The sequence below is a fragment of the Mesocricetus auratus genome, unplaced genomic scaffold, assembly GCF_017639785.1.
Source record: "Mesocricetus auratus isolate SY011 unplaced genomic scaffold, BCM_Maur_2.0 Super-Scaffold_100009, whole genome shotgun sequence".
Lineage (NCBI taxonomy): Eukaryota > Metazoa > Chordata > Mammalia > Rodentia > Cricetidae > Mesocricetus > Mesocricetus auratus.
Window position 1 is genome coordinate 16,425,360 of NW_024429193.1, and position 1,082 is coordinate 16,426,441.

Consider the following 1,082-nt stretch of genomic DNA (forward strand, 5'->3'; position numbering starts at 1 on the left):
AGCTGAGCTAGTGGGAGGGTTTGTCAGGACTTCTCAGCCAGAGCTGTCAAACATTTGCTTGGAGGAGACCTTTGTCTCCACTTGCTGTTTCGACAACTGTGTTAGATATGGATGCTTTCCATATAGGAAGTTACTCTGAAGGTTGGGGACCATGCGATCATCTGAGATGAGAAGGCAGAATACTATTTTTTAAATCTAGTTGCCTAAAATAATTTCATGGCTGATTCTTCTCTCAGAACTAGTTAGTGAGGGAAAAGGGTATGTTTGCCACGCTCCTAAATACCCAGAACCTTCTGTCACTCACTCCTGTCAGCTGGTGCAGTCAGGATGGGCTCTGTTTATTGTAAGGTGTTCCAGACCAGTAAAGGTGAATTACATGGAATTTTTTCTTAATGCTGTTTTACAATGTTAGTCAAATTCTTCTATCTTTTTTTTTACATTTTAGCTTCACTGTTCTTAAGTCTACTTCAAACTCATTTAGCTTATTTATTTTTTATTTTGCAGAAAAATATTACCCACACTCTTGGCAAAAATGACTGATTCATGTAAAAACTGTATTTTCCCAGAAAGCATACATGAGTCAGTTCCCTATAAGGTTTGCTTTGACTGTGATAAAAGTGGCAGAAATCTGATCCCTGACCCTGCTTGCATCTTCTACATGTCTGCTTCTTTGTCACGTGAACCCTACTGCTGTTTGGTGTGGTCCCAGGGCTTGGGGATGGTTAGTGGGTCAAAGGTCCACCTTTTGGAATCTTGGTTCACCATGTGGTGATAGAAGGAGATGGTATGTATGACTGATAAAATATAGAGCCTAGTGGGAAGTCATCACAGATGTCTCTGGGATCTCCATGGCTCCCTCGATCCCCCGTGATATTCCTATTCCTTAGGCAGTCTGCTGAGTCCATGAGGCTGCCCGATCTCAAGCTTCAGCTACACAGCAGAGCTATAAATTTCTTTACTTTATGAAGCACCCAATGTCCAGTGCTTTGTATTCATAACAGAAATATAGACTAGGACACAGAATCAACAAACTGAGGTAACCTTTTCTTCATCTCCCAACCAATGACTTATACTGTTTTGTT